Source organism: Rhineura floridana, chromosome 4 (assembly GCF_030035675.1).
Source record: "Rhineura floridana isolate rRhiFlo1 chromosome 4, rRhiFlo1.hap2, whole genome shotgun sequence".
Classification (NCBI taxonomy): Eukaryota; Metazoa; Chordata; class Lepidosauria; order Squamata; family Rhineuridae; genus Rhineura; species Rhineura floridana.
The window spans coordinates 47,108,318-47,130,509 of NC_084483.1; the positions used below are offsets into that span (position 1 = coordinate 47,108,318).

Below are 22,192 nucleotides of genomic sequence, written 5' to 3' on the forward strand. Positions count from 1 at the left end.
ATGGTTAAAGATAAAATCTCCCCCCACCCCCTGCCCCTGCCATTCCACATACATAAGCTGATCAGAGTGGCCACTGAATTTTACTTCAACACTGGCAATGGGACTGATGCCTCCACCACACTTGAGGATCACAAGGTAGCTTGGGGGGCATAGGCCTGTCCATGCAGTGTACACCATGTTGTCCTCCAACACCTCACTGCTGCCCCACAGCATCCACCACCTGAAGTGGCTGCCTCACTCTCCCTAATGGTATTGTGGCTAACACTCATCCCAGTCCGAAGCCATGCATGACTACTGCACTAATGAAAATGTTGAATTCTTGAACGTGTGGGGTGCCACATTCATTTGAAGAAAGGATAAGACTGCAATCATCATGCAAAGAAGGCCTTGGTGTATGGAGCTCCACAAAGAAATGCCAGAAGACAACGAGACATCAAAGGGTCCAGGGCACCTAGATGTGAATGACTGGGAACCAATCTGTGAGAATCAAAGAAACAAGATTTGTTGAGAGAAGCAGTAGGGAAGCATAGCTCAGTCCTATGCATTTCTTCTCAGAAGTAAGGCCCAATGAGTTCAATGAGATTCCCAGGAAAGGGTATACAGGACTCATCCTTAGCATCTTTGTGTCATATATGCCATGAGACTAACATAAAGTTCTGCTCATGACAATCCATATGTGATAACTATTTCAGGCAGCCAAACTATCATGAAATAGTTGCACCTACAACATTAAAAAGATAGTTGCATAAATCAACCCTTATTTATTCAATATGGAGAATATTTATTTTCGCCTCCAACACCAATGTAAAACCAAAATAATCATAATAATCATAAAACAAAATGTTTAAAAGAATTACTTTGTGCATCTCAAAAATAATTGAGAATGCAAGAAAAAACAATTCAAGTGGTTGCTACATGGTTCATATTATATATATGGCAAGCATCTCTTGTTTGTGAAAAATAATTATCACCTAGATATCTGAGGGAGCCCAGTGGGATTTTTTTGTATGAGACAAATTGAAACAAAATAAATTTGGAGGTTAGGTATAATATTAGAATTTAAATTATTCAGTAAGCAAGATAAGTTTCTCTAGAAACAAATATACTCCATAATAATTCTGGGTGTGTCCCCCTGCCACTGAAGAAATTTGGAATATTGGTAGTACAATATTACTTGAGCCTCTTTATTAGCGATGCCAGGTCTCCGGCAAACAGCCGGAGACTCCGGCCCCGCCCCTGCTTTTCTCACCTCCGGCCAGAATTGCCCCCATGTTGTTTAATCTCCAGCTATTGTGGACTCCCAGGAGTGAGGAGCCAGTCATGCAGACGCCAATTTTCCCCTTGCTTCTTCTATCTGCTTTGCCTCCTCTCTCTCTCTCTCTCTCTCTCTCCTTTGCATGCAGACATGCACACCTCAGGGGAAGGACTCCATTTGCCTTCCCAAGCACCACCTCTCATTCTCATTCTTCCGTGGCGTGGAGCAAATTGGAGCAAGTAGGAGGTAAGTTGGCTGGCTGGCAAATGCCCCGGCTTTGAGGGTTTTAGGGAGTTCTAGCTGCTCTAGAGCTGATGAGCAGCTGTGGCCGGGGAGCAGTGGCATTCCAAGTGCAGGCAATAAGAGGATGACACATCGGGCGCTGCCTCTTTTCCAGCTCCAGCTCACCCAGGATAGCGTCCCACCTCCCCCCCTGCATTTAGAGGCATCCTCTCTCCCTGTCCTTGACTTCCCTCCCCTTTCTCCCCTCCCCCTTTGATTTCTTTGTCTGTTTATTTATTTTTATTTTGCGTGAGAAACATTGGTATTTCTCTCCCTCCCCCTTCTCTATCCCCCCTTCCGCTTCTTTCCCTCACTGATCCCAGGGCTCCCTCACCTCTTCTCTTGCATGCTTGGGAGCCTTTTTCTCCCAAGCACCAGCAGCCTGTAGCAGACTCACTCTCTGCTCGGGGTGGAGATACATGGGCTGGTGAAACCAGAAATTGCTCTCCACCCTTTCTTTCTTTCTTTCTTTCTTTCTTTCTTTCTTTCTTTCTTTCTTTCTTTCTTTCTTTCTTTCTTTCTTTCTTTCTTTCTTTCTTTCTTTCTTTCTTTCTTTCTCTCTTTCTCTCTTTCTCTCTTTCTCTGTAAGTGTTCATTTACTCAGAAAAACTTGCTGCAGCCTTGTGCCCCCTTTGGGAACCTCCTATGATAGTTACTTCCAAGAAAGCATGTTCTTCCTCCAGGATGAAGACTGCAATCCTAAACACGCTTGGGTGGGAGAAAGCCCACTGAATTTTGTGAGGATTGCTTTGGAGTAACTAGGCTTGGGATGTGCTTTAGAGTCTTTTCCTCTAAAATGAATTGGGTCAACCAGAAGAAAGACTTCATCTTATTTTTCTGTTCTAAACATCTCAGGGCAGAGACCCGTCTTTTTTGCTTGCTATAAACTGCATTAATTATTATTTATAATAATCTGCAATCGCTGGGGGCATTATCAGGGGAGGTTGAGCCCTGGGTCTTTTCTGCTAGACCCAGATCTGCTACTCCCCACTTTTTAAAAACACATGTTTATTTTTATTTTGCTCATAGGGCAGCAAACTACAGTGCCAGTGAGATCCCAGGCTGCATACACACCGTACATTTAAAGTGTGCGGCTTCCCACAAAGAATTGTGGAAATGTAGTTTACCCCTCACAGCTAAAATTTCAAGCACCCTTAACAAACAACAGTTCCCAGGATTCTTTGGGGAAGGAGAAACATGCTTTAAATATATTGTGTGTACACACACTATTTTAATTTGCCCAGAAGCACTGTATACATTTATGCAGATTGTTGCCCAGAGTTTTTCAAGAACTTAGCAACAAGGGTGTAGTCGTCCAGGGTCTCGGGGAGTCTTAGATGCCTTACTTTTTTGGGAGCAGGGTCTCAGCAGAATCCCTGTGTTTCCAGCATTCTATGAGCCAATCAACATGACAGGGGAGTGTGTTAGCCACTTAGAAGAGTCTTCTAACATGCATCCTTGTCCTTTCCTGCTGATTGGAGCCAATCAGAGTAAAAGGAGGTAAGTCACTGAGCAGACTCTTCTCAGTAGCTAATACACTCCCCTTTCATGCCTATAGGCTCCTAGGGACCTCTGTTGTGGAAGAATGCATTAGCAAGGATCTCATTCTCAACCCAGCAGCAGAAGAGGGAAAGGTGGGAGGGGTGTGGCTGTGACTTTCATGAAGGGACCCTGCACTCCTGAATTTGCCACTGCATTGCTGCTAGCAACACCCTTGGCCATTATACAGCAGACGCAAGTAACAGTCTCCCAGCCCTTTTGGCTAAAGGGTGGGGTATAAATGCCTTAAATAAATAAACACAAAAAGCAGCTACTCAGAGGAAAATTCAGCAGAGGATTAAGGGTTGTTTTCACCACTGCCATCCAATATAATCACCCCCCACTTCTTACTACAAACCAATACATGTCTACTCAGAAGTAAGCTCTATTGGGTTCAATGGTACTTACTCCCAGGTAAGTGTGTATTGGATTGTAGCTTAGTTACAATCTTTGAACTAACTTCAGCTATTTAATTGTTTACACATGATCAGGTGTGTAGGTGTATAAATTCCTTTAAAATGTTGTGGGTTTGGCTCTGGTAAGTTTACCACTGGCAACCTTATGTTCTTTTATTTCAGTTTAAAAAAAAAGGGGGGGGGCTTTGCTTGTTTTTTTTTTTTAGGCCTTCTGGATGGCTCTGAATTGCAACTCCCCAGGACCAGAGGCATAACTGGAAGTCCTATGGTTCCCTATGCCTGGTGTATTCCTTCCATGTGTTAATTTTTATTTTTTTGTTTTGGTATTGGGGCCCTACTTGTTAGCTTCTAGAGGAAACTAAAGCAGCTCACAGCAAGAAATAATGCACATCCAACTCACATTTAAAGTGCATGACTTCCCCCAAAGAATCCTTGGAAGTGTAGTTTCCCCCTCGCAGTTAGAGTTCCCGCCACCCATGACAAACTACAGCATCCATCTGTGCTCCCATCTAACATCTCTGCAACACTAAGCTCCTTTCTTCCTATAATGACCTGGGCTGAGGGCACGTAAACCCTTCTTGCCAGAAGCAAGTAAGCTAGATTAAATGTTCCCTAAAAGTGTTGAACTATGACTTGGCAGACCAGGGTTTGAATCCTCAGACAGCCATGAAGCTGACTGGGTGACCTTGGACCAGTCACTGCCTCTCAGCCTCAGAGGAAGGCAATAGTAAACCACCTCTGAATACCGCTTACCATGAAAACCCTATTCGGGACCGACGAAGGCAGTCCATTTCCATTTTGCATCCATGCTCCCTAAGCTTGTGAGAAGGAATGACCTTGTCACTTCAGCTGGACTTGGGAACACCCTCTTTTAGGTAAGATTTCTATTTTAATTTCCAATCAGAGAATTTTTTTTTTAATTGTATGCTCCAAGCAACTGTGGTTGATACTTAATGTATCATGCTTAATGACATAATTAGGGCCCACCCATGACATCACTAGGGCCCACCCCGTGATGTCACTAGAGCCCACCCCATGACATCACCAGGGCCCGCCCCGTGATGTCACTAGGGCCCACCCCGTGACATTACTAGGGCCCGCCCCCATTTTCTCAGGTTTTTGGATGGTTCCAATCTGGCAACCCTACTCTTTATATAGAATATATTTCCAGGAGGGAGTTGCAGTTTGAAACAAGTTTTCCATTTGAGTTCTACTGTATTTGCTGTTTAATCCTAGGTTCAGTGTTCTGACCTATAAACTGTTCACCAACTTGGTTCAGTTTAAAAGACATAGTAGATTATGGGGGTTCTAAGACCACTTGAGAACAACCTTCTTGGTTTATATATCAGTTATGTGCCAGATTTATTCAAGAACTCATCATGAGTCATGGTTCTTGGCCATACAGAAGCTTCGTAAGTGTAGAAGCTTTGCAGATAACAAGGCTGGCTGTTACATTAGTCAAAGCACTTGCAGGCTTTAGGTTAGAGATAAGATGTTTATTCTGTTGAACATGTGGTATGAGGCCTCAGTCAGAACTCCTCTAGCTGCAGAGAACACATGGGTTGGGCACTTTCTGTTTCCTTTTTAGGTTCTGAGTCTCTCTACTTAATTCTGTTACTCATGATACACTGGCTTTGGATGGTACACAATAAATTTGGAGAGTGGGAGAGATGTATAAAGTCTGAAACAGAGAAACTTCCCTGCAGCACTATGTGCAAGGTCCGGAATTTGGGGGAGCTTGCACATCCTCACAGGGAAGACATGCCATTTCCCATTTTAGATGGTCTCCACAACTAGATCCATCAACCCAGGTGCAGTCACCAGGAAAAGGAGAAGTTTCAGATTCCTGATGGGTCACACTACTTGGCTGGCAGGGGAAATTTATGGGTGAACAGAAAAGTGACATGGACCAGAAATAGATGTGATTTGTCCATCCCCATAGGAAATAAGAATAGAGTGGAGATCTTCTAGAATTCCACCCCATTCAGATGTAGTACCAAACTTTCCATTAATGTGCTTATTCTCAAACGTTGTGGATCAGATTTTTACAAAGTGGTCTTCTGCAGCTATTTTCAACAATGAATTGTTTTTTTAAAATATCTGTCTCTAAAATTCTGATATTAAGAACAATAATTTTATCGCTATTTCCTTTCATTTACCAGTATTTAAAAATATTTATATTTCTTTTAAAATTGTTTCCTTTAAAATATCACTATTAATAGCAATATTTTTTGTGAGGAACAAAATAATGGATTGGTAAAAGCAGGAGCTAGTGGTTAGAGAATGAATTTGAATCGATACCAGCTTGTTAGATTGATGGAATGCTTTTAAACTGGCACCAGCTAATGGATCCCATCCCTAGAATAAAGGCACACACGTTTCCTCCCCTGGCCTTCCCACTGTGTTAGATAATGTCTGCAGCTAGTATGTACTTGGGTACTTTCTGGAAACATTGGCAACACCTTTTGAATTTCAGCTGCTTTTTGTGTTTAGAATTAAATTGATGGGACATTTCTTTTTCATTCTTTAAAAAATAATTTAACTGTCTTTTAAAACAATTTTTGTAGTGGTTGCAAAAGTATCTGCACTGTATCCCTTGGGATATGAAAAGCTAGAAATTTTAAGGAATTACTCCATTCAACAACGTGACTAATCTATTATTACATAATAGAGAGAAAGGAGACAAAAATGTGCCTATTTTTCCTCCTGTGAATAATGAAGGCATTAAAACCTTGCATTGTTACAGTGACATTGTCCCCAGTTGCAAGGGTTCAAATCAAATGGGACACAAGCAGATAAAGGTGATCTTTCTTAATTTACTAAATACTTGTTGATACCATAGAACTGCATTAATAAACAAACAGATATTCATACCAACTCATGCAGGGCCAAGCAGAAAAGTGAAGGTAGGATGGAAGTCACAATGGGAAAGTTTACTTCATTTAGCCTATGATTTAAAGTCAGGGTGATTTGGAAAGGAAAAAGGCAGAGCTCAGAGAACAACACAGCTTCAGTAAAGGGGTGGATGGGAAACCGAACTACAGTCGTGATTTTAAAAAAGATCCAGTGTTGTAATGTGTGCTTCTTTCAGTTTAGCAAAGCATGATCACATAAGTTTTAAACAGTAAAAACTCTAATTTTATTACAATATAATATAATAATAATTAAAAACTAAAAGTCTGCATCTGTGTTAGAATTGTTTTTAATATGTTTTCTTTAATAATATGTTTTAACCCTTTTTTTAAAAAAAGATGTTTTTAAAGCTTTTTTAAAAAATGTTTTTAATGTTGTTTTGTTTTAATGTATTTTAAGGTCTTTTTATGATGTTTTAAAGTGTTTTTAGCATTTCTGTTTGCTGCCGGCTCCTTCAGGGAGGAAGGGTGGGATATAAATCAAATAATAAATAAATAAATAAAAATCTCTACCAAAGGCCTGCCATAACAACATTATGTTCAGATCTCAGGCTATTCAAAACTCAGCATAAGAGCCAACTCTAGAAGATAATACATCTCTTTTGGTAGATTTAATTTTTCAATATATAAAGTTTATTAACTGTTGAAAATGACTTTTAAGTAACAAAGTTGTAAGATGGAAACGGCACTCGTTAGCTTCCAATTCCCTTTCTACGTTAATGTTATCCTGCTTATACAACTTTATCAGATTAAAACCCATGTATAACAATGTAACTGATTGCATTCTGCCAGGAATATATGTTTGCAAGAAGAGTTTAAATCAACTGATTGGCTAATCTTTGGGAGATAAATCTTATTATAATAACTTGCAGAAATACATTTAAAAAACAACAAACCTCACTGTTGTGAAATTCAAATGCAGCAATTTGAATTGTTGAATACATATCAACTCTAATAGCACAAGATATTGCACTTGTGAAACATTTATGCACAGCAGCCGAGGGTCAGTAGTCGGGGAGGGGGAGTGGCAGTTATCTATCGAGGGTCCCTGGTTCTCACCAGCCCCCCCCTCCGGGAGACCAAGGTTGTCAACTGCATGTACTGGAGGTTGGGCCCAAAGGGCAGTCTAGGGATTCTGCTCATGTACCGTCCACCCCACTGCACGACAGACTCCCTGGCCGAGGTGCTGGAGGTGGTCTCGGATGTGCGTGTGCAGTCCCCAAACTTGTTGGTGTTGGGGGACTTCAATGTACATTCGGTGGCCATCCTTACAGGGGTGCCTCGGGACTTCATGGAAACCATGGCTTCCTGGGAGCTGCACCTTATCCCAACGGGGCCCATCCATGTAGCTGATCATGCACTCGACCTTGTGTTTGTCTTGGGAGAGGAGGGGAGTGATCTGAAAATGGGGGGTACATCCATCACCCCCTTGTCATGGTCAGATCACTACTTGGTGAGAGTGGACTTTTTGATGCCACAAACCCTCCGCGGGGGTAGAGGACCCATTAGGATGGTCCACCCCAGCTGTCTGATGGATCCAGATGGATTCCTGAATGCGCTTGGGGATTCTTTGGAGCATGCACACGGGCACTTGGTTGAGACCCTGGTGGAGGGGTGGAATGCTGCAATCACCGGGGCATTAAACCGGGTGGCTCTGAAATGCCCTCTCCCCCTGAATAGAGCTCAGATGGCGCCGTGGTATACTCCATGGCTGCAAACTCTTGAGGCGGGAGGTGAGACGGCTAGAGCGCCAGTGGCAGAAATCTCACTCTGAGGACGATTGGACACGGGTTAGAGCGGCTGTGGCAGCCTACCATATGGCGATAAGGACAGCAAAAATGGATTTTTATGTTGCCTCTACTGCGTTCGCAGAATGCTGTCTCAGGAGGCTGTTCCAAGTGGTCTGGAGCCTGGTTGGTCCAGTTGCCCCGGAACTGACGGAACATTTTAAGACCTCCTGTGATGAATTTGCAAAGCACTTTGCAGATAAAATCGATCATATAAAGAGTGCTATTCCATGCACTGGGGACACAGTGAGCAAGCCAGAGTCAGCCAGTGGCGCCTTGGTGGTTTGACATCGGTTCCAGCTTCTTCCGTCTGATGAAGTGGACGAGGTGCTGTCGACCTTAAAACCAACCACTTGCTTACTTGACCCTTACCCGTCATGGCTCATTATGAGCTGCAAGGATAGACTGAGTGAGGGGATCAAGGCGGTGGTAAATACATCCCTGGAAGAGGGAGTAATGCCATCAGCCCTCAAGGAGACAGTAATAACATCAATTCTAAAGAAGCCCTCCTTGGATCCCCAAGATTTGAACAACTTTCTCCCAGTCTCAAATCTACCATTTCTGGGCAAGGCGGTTGAGCGGGTGGTGGTGAAGCAGTTGCAAGTGCATTTGGAGGAAGCGGATTATCTGGATCCATTTCAATCAGGCTTCAGGCCTGGACACGGGACTGAAACGGCCTTGGTCACCTTGGTGGATATGAGGTGGGTGATGGATAGGGGCAAATGTACCTTCCTTGTCCTCCTGGATCTCTCAGCAGCTTTGATACTGTTGACCACGGTATCCTTCTGGACCGCCTGGAGAGGTTGGGTATAGGGGGTACTGTATTGCAGTGGTTCCGTTCCTTCCTCTCTGATAGGTACCAGAGAGTGGCGTTGGGGGATGAGGTTTCGGATCCTTGGCCTCTCATTTGTGGGGTGCCACAGGGCTCCATCCTCTCCCCGATGCTGTTCAACATCTATATAAAGCCACTGGGGGCTATCATCAGGAGATTTGGGCTGCAATGTCACCAGTATGCGGATGACACGCAGCTCTATCTCTCATTCAAATCTTCACAGAGGTTGGCTGTAGAAACCCTGTCCAAGTGTCTGGAGTTGGTGAGTGGCTGGATGGGAAGGAAAAAGCTGAAGCTGAACCCTGACAAAACCGAGGTACTGTTTGTGGGAGACAAGAGGAAGCTGGGGGATTTTGACCTGGTGCTCAATGGGGTACAATTGCCCCTGAAAGACCAGGTCTGCAGCCTGGGGGTCATTCTTGACTTCCAGCTGTCCATGGAGGCTCAGGTCTCAGCTGTGTGCAGGGCGGCGCTGTATCAACTCCATTTGATACGGAGGCTGCGCCCCTACCTTCCCAACCATCTGCTCCCTGTGGTGGTACATGCCCTGGTCTCCTCTCACCTAGACTACTGTAATGCGTTCTATGTGGGGTTACCCTTGAAAATGGTCTGGAAGCTGCAACTGGTACAGAATGCGGCGGCTAGCCTGATTAAGGGCAGCCGCTGGCGAGATCACATTACTCCAGTGCTGAAGGAGTTGCACTGGTTACCAGTTGCTTTCCGGGCCCAATTCAAGGTGTTGGTTTTGACCTTTAAAACCCTGCACGGTTTCGGCCCAGTCTATCTGAAAGAGCGCCTCCAGCATCATCAGCGATGCTGCTCAACAAGATCAGCCTCAAAAGACCTTTGTTTAGACCTTTGTCTAGTTAAAACAGCTAGACTGGTGAGGACTAGGGAAAGGGCTTTTTCAATTGTGGCCCCCACTCTGTGGAATTCCCTCCCAAATGATCTCCGCCATGCCCCTGCTATGATGAGCTTCTGCCGGGCATTGAAGACCTGGCTCTTCAGGCAGGCTTTTGGGGTGGGTTACATTTTATTATCATTGGTTGAGATTTTTTAATGCTTTAATGTAAATTGTATATTTTTATGTTGTACGTCGCCCGGAGTGGCTGGATAACCAGCCAGATGGGCAACTAATAAATTAAATAAATAAATAAATAAATATCTCCTTTTTGACAGATGCAAACCAAGGCACAGAGACAGATACTTTACAAGGGCTGTATATTGTACTGCTCACAATACAAATGTAATTTCACCTTTCAAGGTTTTCACTACTCTACATGAAGGACTTCATTTGCCTGGCATGCACCCAGGTCCCAGACTCCTGGGAACCCAAGGAGATGGAATTATCAAGGACTAATTACTTATTGGGGGGAGAGTAACGCTGCCCACCTTCCTTGTGCTAATAGTGGCTGAAATTCAGGGAGCTACTTTATACATAGGAACATGCCTTATACTGAATCAGGCCATTGGTCCATCCAGCTCAGTATTGTCCACTCAGTATTGTCTACACTGACTGGCAGCAGCTCTCCAGGGTTTCAGGCAAGAGTGTCTCCCAGCCTTTCTAGGAGATGCTGGGGACTGAACTTGGGGCCTTCTGTGTGCAAGGCAGATGCTCTGCCACTGAGCTACAAACCTTCCCCATTGATGGCTGGAATTTTGAATTTTTATTTGGGCAGCAGTCAGCCTCCCAGCCCAGACTCAACTTCTCTGTCTTTATTAACACTCTTTCCACACCCCACTTCTCCAGCTGCAATTTTCTGTCTCCTGCCTTCCCTTCCAATTTCCCAATCTTCATGATTCTCATACCTCTCCCTCCCCGCTATCCTACATCTTCTACTCTCCTGATGCATGCCAAAGGGTGTGGGCATGCCAGTGGGTTGGAACAACAGAGCTCTGATGCTATGCCACAAACCGATTTAGGAAGTGTCCCTTTCAAAAGCAATTGCAATGGGTGGTTTGGGGAGGCTGATGTGCAAGACAAATTTGTCTAATTTCTGGAGTTCTTTGTAATAGTAATAAAAAAATATGTCTTCTATGACATTCAAAAACCAAGCCCGGTTTAAAATTTACACCTGTCCTACAGTCAAATGAGGGGTGATTCGTGATGGTTTATTTATTTTGTGATGGGATAAAGTTATAGCTGGTAGTTTTATCACAGCTTTTCAAGTGGTGAAATATGGGGGGGAAGTTATCTCATCAAATAAATTGTTAGTTTTCATGTTGGCTTTGATTATAACTGTTGAAAATCGTAATGCTGGGAATTATTATAAATCATGTCCTCAGAAGAACCCAAGAAGAACGGGAGTCTTGTTCCCCGTTCTAGAGTAGTCTCAATGCATGGATGATACGGTGGTATCACAAAGAGGGCTTTGGATTTATTAGGCACTGGGGAATGTTCTTAGACAAACTGGGCCTGTACAAAAGGTGTGGGCTTCACTTAAACTAGGATGGAACCACACTTCAACTTTCTGATGACACTTAAAATCAGAAAATGGCAGACCAGTTTTTAAACTGCATGCTGGTGTAACAGGAGCTAAGCAGTGTCTAGTTTGGGATCAATCATCCCCCTGGCATGAGAATTAAAATATTTAGGATTATCCAAATCAGGAAGGGGTACAGCTAAGCATTCAAAGTGCTGGGGAACACAATAGCCATTCAAAGCACTGTACTATGGTACAACACGTGTCAAAAACATTTGGAGAGACACTGTGTATAGGTGCCTATATGCCAGGGGTGGGAAACCTCCTGCCCAGGGGCCAAATGTGGTCCTCCAGGTCTCTCCATCAAGACCTCAGGACTCTTCCCAGGCCATCCCTTTCCACAACCCTCACTGGCTCTGCTCCATACCCTCCTCAAGTGCTTTGGGCCTGTTTTGAAAGTGTCCTTCAACTGAGATAATGCCTTTTGCTTGAGTGATGGAGGATAAAGAGATGGGATGTGTGTGCAGCAACCATTCCTTTAAGGTGAGCAAGCAAAGACAAGCACAGATCAATTAGCAGACTGGTATTGTGCTTGGAGTCAAGCTGGGGTCACCCATGCCAAGCAGACAGCAGTATGCACCCAGCTTGCATCAAACATTTAGGGGTATGTACTAAAGGGGTGTTAGCCTATTCCCAACACATTTTTTTGCTCACTGCAGATGTTGATAAGGCTGTTGTCTGTTTATCCTTTACATGATCTTGTGTCTTTGCTTCTAATGAAGGCAATGAAGAAAAGCAAATAGCAGGAAGTTAACGTTTTCTGTCTACCTAGCTATGCTAGTGGAATATGTGAAAAGATCTTATATGTGTTGTGATGGTCTATGGCTGACCACAATATGTCTCGCACTTGGGATTCTTTAATTAAGTGTAAAGTAAGAAGCACCCCTTTGAGATGTAATTAATACAACAAACTAATAAGGATTTCAGATTTTGAAATGGGGAGCCACAGGAAGGTTCCAGAGCTGGAAAGTTTGTTTCATGGGAACTCACCCTGTAAAAGTGACTACATATTTCAGATAAGAACCTAAGGAGAGCCCTACTGGATAGGGCCACAGACCTATCTAGCCCTGCGTCATGTTCTCACAGTGGTCAACTAGATGCCTATGGAAGCATACAATTGGGATTTGAGTGCAACAGCATGCTTTCTACTTGTGTTCCCCATCAGCTGGTATTCAGAGCTATACTGTGTCCAACATATAAAAAAGGTAAAACGTATCTGTTGATAGCTTTATCATCCATGAATGTGTCTAATCTTCCATCCAGGTTGGTGGCCTCACTGCATCTACTTCACGTCTGCCCAGCGTTCAGCTTCATTGGATTAGTATCATGAGAGAGAGAGAAGAACATCTCTCTACCCACTTTCTCCACACCATGCATATTTTTATGCATCTCTGTGGTATGCATATTCACATGATTGACCTTGGTAGGTACAATCTTGCAGACGAAGAGAAGATCCAAGCTCTACTTAAATAGTAGTAATCTTTTCAGGAAATATAGGAAAACCAGGCTCCGCTGTCTCTATTAGAGGGCCTATCTGGTAGCAGTAGATTATTTTAACCGTACTGTACAGAAGAAAAGTAATGGGGAGTGGATGAAGACAAACCAAGGATTTTTAATGTTCAATTAACCTTTCTCTGGTACCTGAGGAAATAGCAAAAACAAATGATAAAGCAATCAGCCTGAAAGCTCATAGAGACAAATTACATGATTTGAAGTGAATGATGTCCAACAACCTACTTTTTTTCTTTTTTTTTACATTGTTATTAGCTTAGAGGATAATCGCATTCAACTGATATAATAATACATCCAATTCCCTTATTTAAAGGTAGAAAAATGTTGTAAGGAACCATCATAAATTAGTATTAAAAAGCAGATTTATTCCTGTGGCTTGGCCCTATTCAGTTTGTAGCACATCAAGCTAAATGCATTTATCATACTGAACACATGGTAGACAGGCAGATGCTCACCTAGCCCTACCATGTGAAATTCCCATCCATATCCACCAAACATTACCAAATTAACCTATTTAAGGAATTAACCTGCTTCACCATGAGAACAACCAATCAGCCAAATTCAAATTAAACAAATCAGCCAAATTAAAAGACAAACTGATCAGCCACATAAAGAGAACAATACAGGGTAGGCAAAACACTAGTCAGCAAACCAAGGCCAACAAGCAAATATTCCTACCCAGCTCCACATAGTAACCAGTAAAAACCTGTACTGCCCTCAGGGAGGGTGAGTGGGCCGCATGCAAGCCTGGAAAGAGGCCAAGGAGGGGTGGAGCAGGGCTTAAATAGCCTTGTCCAGACCCAGCCCAGTGTAGGGCCACGTGTATGGGCATAGAAGGGGCTTGGAAGCCATGCCAGGACCCTTCCTGCTGCAGCTGCAAAGCCCTACCCTGTGGGCCCACCAGCAAGGTGATAATTCTGACATTATTATCTATATTTAACATATGCATACCTTTACCTCAACATACATACCTTTTGAAATGTGAAAAATACACACATGTAGAACCAGGCACCCCACTTGGAGTGGCAGTTAGAGACGGTCTAGGGCGTACACCAGGGGAGAATCCGTGGATGCAGAAAGAGTTAAAACACCCTCTGTACGCCAGTCCATTCCTGCAAATTGTATCCCTCTCCTGCATTCACGTTAACCAACAGAGATGAGTATGGGAAGCATGTGTTTGCCAATACAATGTGTGTATTGTATTGCCCTAAGTATTTACCTCATTTATCATTAGACAAAACAAATGATTTTTACAGTATTGGCTCCTATTTTATTGTGCATTTGTGATTATTTGTGTTCGTAATGCTATCAGGGGGGGTCACACACAATAGTGCTTGCAAATGTTTTAGGGTGGTCACACTGCTTCATTTCCAATCAGTGCATATCCCATAACTTTCTGCTGAGATCCTATAACTTTTCATACCACAAATGTTCTAATTTATTTTTGTCCCATTTTTCTTGCAGTGTAAGCCTTCCAGACAGCAATAACGTGGTAGCATCAGGGAAGCATTGCAGAGCAAACTTAAGCAGAATAAATCCACCACTGATGCACTGTTATTGTGTCACAAACGTGTCGCAGAATGCACCCACAATAAAACACCAGTCTGGAGGGGCCCTACGACATCAGCTGCTTTTAGATATGACAATTTAAGTGGGAAATAGCCTGTTTTAAAGTCGGTGTTTGCTTCTGGAAAATTCTTCCTAAGACATTATCCTCTTAGAAGAAAATAGGCCTTGTTTAAGTCTGACACAAAGCATATGTAGCAAGTATTATGGGCCTTGTCTCATGACACATGAGGAATGTCTCTCAGCATTGAAAATTAAGTCAACAACAGCAATAAGTGTGAAGCCCTTAAGCCTTAAAGCCAAGAATGTGTTAAGCCTCTCTCAAGATGAAGATGTCATCATCTCTTCCTTGTGATTTCGATCTTGTGAAGATTTATTCAGATTGACTTGAGGAAGAAATCGCTTCATCTTCCTTAGTAGGATCTCAAACAGAAAACAAGAAGTAAAGGGAAGAGAAATGCCAGTAAGGAAAGCCTACAAATATGTTGTTAAAAACTAATTCTCTCCCCTAGTGTGTCCCAGATGTTCCATCACTGACATTTTTATTTGTTCTCTTCCTGGGAAAGTTATTTAATGAAAAGAATAAAGATACTGTGTGATTAAACTGCTAAACTAAAGAAAATGGATGTGCCAGTGGGGCTGTGGTCTGAAATGTGTACAGTAAAATTAAACAGGACAGATGTTTAAAGATAAATATTATGCCAAACACATTATTGTTTGGAACATATTATCGTGGCCAAGGGTTGAAATAATACACAGACACAGCAAGCTGGGTTGAACAAAGGGCCACTTCATTAAACTATAAACAAACCCCTTAAACTAACCTGCAGAGAGGAAACCTAGGTGTGGGAACTGTCTATCAGTAAGCAGTTGCAATACAGCTCTCAGGTGACCAGCCCCTCCTGGGGCAAGGGCAAGCCATTCTGCTTATCCCTTACCCCTGCCACACCCTGTAGGTGAGCAGGGGGACCTTCCCCCAACACCCCCCCGGGGCCCTACAACTCCAGGTGGATGAGGTAAGTTGGCCCTAAAAGCAGCCCATATCCTGCCCTGGGCCCTACAGCCCTGACTCACAGGATTCAAACTTGCATACAAAATATGTTTATTAGGAGAAATTCACACTAAAATGCTGAATATATTAACGGATTTTTGAAATATTGCAAATTTTTGCAGAAATGTAGAGAACTGAATTTAAGATTGGAAAAATGAGAAATGGTGAAAACTGAAACTGACAGAGCCTTCCATCGCCACTCCCAAGTAAATGTGGTTACAACTGTAGCCTAACTCCCACTGAATACAGTGGGACTTACTTTAGAGTAAGCATGCATACATTCATTCTGTTAATCGTAACTAGTTTTTGCTGGATTGCACCTTTGGCCCCAGGCCTGGGACACTCTAGGAAAGAATGGTTTGGGCTAACCCAGCTGCTTCAACAACTGAACACAGGGAAAACATTTTACTCAAGAACATACACACCACACATTTAAAGCACATTATTTCCCCCAAAGAATCCTGAGAAAAGTAGTTTACTCCTCGTAGAGTTATAATTTCCAGAACACTTAAACTATAGTTTCCAGAATGTGCTTTAAATGTATAGTGTGTACACAGCCATTGTGTGTGTGTGTGTGTTCTGAATATATACACTCTCAAGGAGATATCTGCTTTGATGATGGAAGGTCCTTGGATTATCAAGCAGTAGGCTCTAGATCAGGCTTAATCTGACAAATATACGACCCCAGCAGTCATGTATAGCAGCCCATCAAAGAGGACTCAAACTTATATTTCCCCATAAAGTTAAGACTATGGGGAGGGGTGTTGTCAAACATTCATCAGGCCACCACATATGGCTCATGGGGATTTTTTTCCTCAGGAAGGCTGGAGCTTGGAAAACAGCTAATCTTTCAGCAGTGAACCTGCTCGGACATACTGTATATAGAAGTTGGAGGATCTATCCCTTCTTGCTTCTTAGCCAGACCCTGATCTGGCAGATGTTTCTATACTCTTTTCCCTCATTTGGAGAAGGTGCTTCCATGCTCTGTCTGAGTAACTCATGTCCATAACAGTTAGAGGGGCGAGGCAATGGAGTCCACCTGACCTTCTACTGCCTGTGTCACTGCTGCTTACAGGGAGGTAGGGATTGAGATTGGCATGGTGCAAACACGCTGGTGGAGCCAATCTGGTGGTGTCCATTGTGCTTACACTGTGCAAACCTCGCCCCTCCCTTGCTACCGGCCCATAAGCAGCACCAACATGGGCAAAGGGACGTCAGGTGAATGCCACTGGCCTAGTTCATATGCAGTTAGCTGTGTGCTTCAGAGGTGGGTCTGAAGCTTCTGATGCCTTCACTATCTCCTCTGCTTTTGTGGCCCTGGGAGAGATGAGGGGCAGTCTGAGAAATTGTTAAGGATCTAGACAACTAGTTTGGGGGCCTCCCATTCTAGGGTGGTGATATATTGGTCCAATGGCTCTTCAGGGTCAGTGATCAGTGTGGAGATCTTCTGGAGGGTCCTTCTCCTTTTCTTATTCCTTTGAGATCTCAGGTTTGAAGTCTGAACAGGACTGAACACTAACCATGGGTCACCCCAAGTAGTTTCTCAAATGTAGCAATGATTAATGATGATGCCATGAATGCTACCAGGCAGAAGTGAGAGTAGATGAGGTGGTAGACTGGGGCAGAGTTCTGACCCACTTGAACATGTGGCAGAACCATGATTTCTAACAGGATAGAAAAATGTCTGTGGCACAGCCAGGACCTGCTGCTCCAGAAACATGGGGAGGCCTCTAGTGCAATGTGGAAGGTATTTTTCTTTCTCTCCAGTCCTGAGACCTTGGGGCATGCAAGATGGGGGCTGTGAGAAATTGGCATGGCTCCCATGTGGTCTCTGGAGCAGTCTAGCAAAGTGGCACCTTGGGGTCTCAGATGCTAATGTTGGCCAATATAGAAACCAGGATTAATGTATTCATTATATGGTTTGCTCATTGTAAAACTGTTTGTTTATCCATACTGGCAGCTAATATCTGAGATATTCACAGCTAGATGTTTTCTGAATGTCTGAATGCTTCCTATTGCATACAACAAAAAAGCATGTCAGGGAGAAGTCTAGGCTGCACCCTTTCTCTTTGACGTGCTAGTTTTCTGCATGCAGATCTTTTTCCCTGTGAGAAAACACTCCGACATACAATTACTCATCTGCAGGCTGGAGTAATGCAGTAATTCAAGGAAATCACTACCATCTGCTGACAGTATGAACTCATCCTGGGCTGAATATCCTCCCTCCCATTTTTATGGGAACATTCGTTCTTCACAAAAACCCTTTAAAAAAAAAAGATGTTTTTAAAGCTTTTAAAAAAACGTTTCTAAAGATGTTTTGTTTTAATATATTTTTAAAGTCTGTTTTTATGATGTTTTGACGTGTTTTTAGTGCTTTTGTTTGCCACTCTGGGCTCCTACTGGGAGGAAGGGCAGCATATAAATAAAATAATAAATAAATAAATACAATAAAAATGGATGAGGGGTGGAGGTAGGGCATATTTGCTGACTTTCAGGGACAACACTCTCTTTTTGCATTGTATTTCCCAGGGGATATTATATTAAGGAATGCTCCAAGACTGGGAAGCTAAGCTTTTTTAGAAAACAAAACTTTGCCTTCCCCTCCTGAATATTGTTTTGATCTTTGAAGAGGCATTTTTGCCCCTTTCCCCATGAAATGCTGATAAAAGCTGAGCCAGAATTGATCCTATGTTTTTCCTGTATATGAATCTCTCTTTTTTTGAAGCACAAAAGCTGAAATACTTATTTTTAAAACAAAAAACATTTATATGTATAAGAGTTGTATGTGGGGGTGGATATTCACTCAAACTTTACTTTCAAAATTTTGCTTTGAGATTTTTATGTATATATCCACAGGTCATGTTTAAATTATTATTGTTCAAGTATTTCATTTTTCCCCAATAGATCAAGATGGCTTATAGTCACATCCTGTCCTTTTGGATTCTTCATTATTTGTGTAATATGTGGTATACACAATTACATTTTAAAGATATTCCTATATATTAATATTTATGAACACTAAAGTGTCTTCAGTGACTCACTGGCACAGATGCCTTTGGTTAAAGTATGTCTAAGTAGCAAGTTCAATATTAGACACATGGGAATTCTTGCAACACTTAAAATTAATGCCATATCCAACCAAATATACTCACTGTGATATTGGAATATATTATTCAGGAATGGCCAACAATGAGCCTTCCAGGGCCAGATGTTCCCAGTCTGAAGACATCCAACATCATAACCCAGTTTCAGAAGATTGGTTAAGCAGGATGGGTTTGCGCTAAATAATGTGAAGCTGGCATATTCACTGTATTCCACCAAGCAATGAAAATTTATTGCCGCTGTGCCATCCAAGATACTGCTTGGGCAGCTTTCCATTTCCCAGTGGATGAGCACTAGTGGCAAAGTGAGCACTACTTCTGGACCAACCAGCATCATTCCCAGAACCTAGGAGAGTGGCACTGGCTGGTCCAGAAGCAGCTGTTTTCCTCATGGCTGCAAGGAAAACTTGCCCAGTTTTGCAATCACTGTTTGGGATGATTTCCCATTGACTAATAGGAGGGGCACATTGTGGCAGGAGAGTACAAGTTTTTTTGTAGTTCTTTCAGGTTTGCAAGGATTGCTTCCTGAGTTAAATTGCACGGAAAATGATATAACTGGTTAGTCCAATTTTAGAGGGTGTTGATCCCACATCCTCTACAGCTGCCCAAAGAGGGGTGGGAAAAAATGTTTGTAAGGACTGGATGAAGCCCACCAGTTGGCCATCCCTGATCTGATCCAAAGAAAGTGTAAAATCTACATAGCAGGCAAACATGCAGCAAAAGATGCAGCTAGTCCCATATTTATTATACTACTTTTGAACTCTACATGCATACTCTACATACACTTTAACAGAGCAGAATTATTTGGATCCACTTTCTGAGGTGTTTCAAAGTATTCAGTTGGCTGTGGGGAAAGTGAGTAATGTTTATTATATTTATAATCTGCTCTTCCTCCAGGAAGTTCACAGTAAGGCCCAAACTAGATGTGAAGTTAAGTGTGTCATTGCATTTATTATTATTATTATTATTATTATTATTTACATTTGTATACTGCCCCATAGCCGAAGCTCTCTGGGCAGTTTACAACAATTAAAAAACATTAAAAACAAATATACAATTTTAAAAACACTTTTTTTAAAAAAAACAATTTGGGGGAGATTCCTGCCTGACCAGCTCTGCACCTTGAACACAAGCCCATCTGTCCATTCAAGAACGTGAAGGACAGTCTAGCAGCAAAAGTGGGTCGCTCTCTTCCCTCTACCCTCAAAGGCAGCACTCTTCCTCGTCCATTTCAACCAGAGGCTGGTGGTGAGGCTCCCCTTCAGAGCCTTCCTCTGCAGCCACTTCGTGTGGGGCAGCTGCCTGAAGCAGGGCCACTTTGTAGGAGGCTGAAGAGGGGCCAATTCCACACAGAGAGAAGGAGGCTGTGCAACACCAGGCAGACAAACCGGCTTCCACTGCTGCCATCAACAAGGAAGGAAGCCAGAGAACCAGGGCTGTGTCATAGATGCAGGTAGTGCCAAAAGGGCACTCGTTTGTTATCACAGTGCAGGCATCATCTGGAAGGGCAGAACTGCTGCAACCGGTAAAGAGATGATGGCCACCATTGACAACAGCGAGGGAGATGGCAAGTGCCAGCCCCACGCAGCAGGCTCCTGAGATCAGGAAATTTGTCAGGGAAATAACAACCAGGATCCAAGGCAGGTAATGCTGGGAGAAGCTCTGGGGCACCAGGATTGCCAGGACGCCGGCAGAAATGCTCAAGAGCCCAGAAGCCACTGCAATGACATTAGCCACGGCGTACTCTGAGGTGATGGTGTGCACGGGCTGGGCCACATGGCGGGCAGGGCCATGTGGCACAGGAGGGAGCCGTGGATGATGGCCCCCAGCACCAAGGTCAAGTGGCCCAGGACCACCAGCGAGATGCCACTGCGAGCTAGCCGCTGGGCTCTGCAGCCCGCCTCTGCAGGGAGGGAGGGAGTGTGCCTTTAAAATGCAAATAGCATCTACTAACAGATGAAGTGTGGAGGGGAAATTTAATCATTTCTTCATCTACTGTAGTCCTGAGGAAAATCCCCTGTCAACCAATCCCCTTTGAAGGTTTTGTTTTGTTTTTTGTTTTTTACATTGGGAAGAAATCAGACATTGGTATGAATGAAATATTTCCTCCCCAGGCAAAGAAAAACTTCAGAGGACTGATTTTAGTCAGAACCACAGCAGGTGTGAAAAGGGGTAAATTCTCACTCCCTGCCTATGATCTCAGTCATCCCCCATGGATACTATTTGTATTTTTTAAAAAAATGAATGTTAAAATGCCAACATGTATGGAATATCATGTCTCCTTTGTCCCTGACTCACATATGGTTCCTAAGTGATCTCCTATCCAGACACTTCTCAGTTTCAATAGATAAACTTTATCCAGACCATTATATCATCTGAATAATAATTGATCAGGAAACAAATAGAAACAGATGCTTCATCAAACTTCTCAGAGTGCTAGACTTGGACCCTGAGCTCTTCCAACTCATTCAGGAATTTGAATAAAACACTTATCAAGTCCATTGGAAATACAAAATTGAGATGGATTGCAAACATTATAGAACATAGTCGACCCACTCAATATTTTTTTCAATGAACTGGAGTACTACGTAATCAACCATATCAAATTCAACAAAGGCAAGTATAAAGTGCAGCATTCTTGAGAAGAACCCAAAAACATAGAAATAGAAGATAAAGAAGTAACTGGCTAAGCAGTAGCACTTTAAACAAAGAGTTGACAGTTATGGAAGATAGGTTACCTTATACAGAGATAATATCAGATAAATATTATGCATGGTGGCATAAAAGGATAAGGCCATTTTAAGTGATGCAGGTATAGGAATGTGAAAGCAGTAAGGAATATTCGTACATGGGAGCTGATGGCAGTTGCTGTTGTCTCAGTGCTGTAGCTAGCCTATGTTCAAAGTTAATTCCAAGTCTTCATTAGCTGAATTATATGACACTTGATTTCTTCTCTCTTGATTGCTGTTTGCTTTCCATGCAACAGTTCTTATTTTAGAAACTTTTCTAATTTTGGAAGCTCACTTCCACAAAATGAAAACATCCATCCATCTTTCCTTCTTTCCATGGAAGTCATAAATTGATTAAGTTGCCCTTTTCATAGTGTTTTCCAGGTATGTTATATACTTTTGAGGTAAGTAATCAAAGCTGTTTTCAATAGAAGGCCACATATTTTTATAAAACTATTGCATTTTCATTATGTGCTTGCCTTTCTTCCTCATCGGGATTGACCAGTTTTTATCCGTCATACTGTATCTGTTGGCTTCCTTCCTTTCTGAACCCTGTGACTCATATACTATGATAAACCTATCGTACAGCGCATACAACAGACATAAATAGCCTCCAAATGCTAGAGCTAGACACGCCTTCCTTGCAGTAGCAGCTGCATCTTTATAAAACATTAGTACTGCAGCCTTAAGAAACACCCCCTGCTAACTCCCCATTGTCTTAGTAGGA

The 22,192-nt window shown here is 42.8% G+C and overlaps 1 protein-coding gene, 1 long non-coding RNA gene and 1 pseudogene across 2 annotated transcripts in view; 1 reads left to right on the forward strand and 2 right to left on the reverse strand.

Annotated features, from left to right (window-relative positions):
* The window catches only part of CSMD1 (CUB and Sushi multiple domains 1), a 1,745,606-nt gene that overhangs the window by 1,329,113 nt on the left and 394,301 nt on the right, over nucleotides 1-22,192 (reverse strand). The window lies entirely within an intron of this gene.
* On the forward strand, nucleotides 1,266-15,210 carry LOC133383037 (uncharacterized). Its single transcript, XR_009762156.1, has 2 exons — nucleotides 1,266-1,501; nucleotides 14,483-15,210. It is a non-coding gene; the product is annotated as an uncharacterized LOC133383037 (long non-coding RNA).
* Nucleotides 20,078-21,984, reverse strand: LOC133384034 (keratinocyte-associated protein 3-like; annotated as a pseudogene).